Here is a 653-nt window from a genome sequence, read left to right as displayed (position 1 = left end):
TATAATTAAATTAAATGCAAGGATAAATTCGAAATTCATGTACTTCTTGTTCTTTTGAATTAAAGCATATTTCATTTAAGAGAGGTGAAGGATTAATGGATTTTATTCATAGCTTTAAGACATGGTTACTACATACTAATGATCATGAAGTAGAGACACAAAACATAGATAAACATAACATAGAAACCGAAAAACAGAAAGAGATAAGAACAAGGAATGACTCCACCTTAGTGGCGTCTTCTTCTTGAAGGACCAACAATGTCCTTAAGCTCTTCTATGTCCCTTCCTTGCCTTTGTTGCTCCTCCCTCATTGTTCTTTGATCTTCTCTTATTTCATGGAGAATGATGGAGTGCTCATGATGTTCCACCCTTAATTGTTCCACATTGTGGCTCAAATATTCTAAGGAAGTGTTGAGTTGTTTCCAATAGTTATTGGGAGGAAAGTGCATCCCTTGAGGCATCTCAGGGACTTCTTGATGATAAGCTTCCTCATGCATCTCTTGAGAACCGTGGGGGGTCTCTCTTGCTTGCTCCATCCTCTTCTTGGTGATGGGCTTATCCTTTTCAATGGAGATGTTTCCTTCTATGATAACTCCAGCTGAGTAACATAGATGACAAATAAGATGAGGAAAAGCTAGCCTTGCCAAAGTAGA

The sequence above is a fragment of the Arachis duranensis genome, chromosome 9, assembly GCF_000817695.3.
Source record: "Arachis duranensis cultivar V14167 chromosome 9, aradu.V14167.gnm2.J7QH, whole genome shotgun sequence".
Lineage (NCBI taxonomy): Eukaryota > Viridiplantae > Streptophyta > Magnoliopsida > Fabales > Fabaceae > Arachis > Arachis duranensis.
This window is presented reverse-complemented; position numbering follows the sequence as displayed.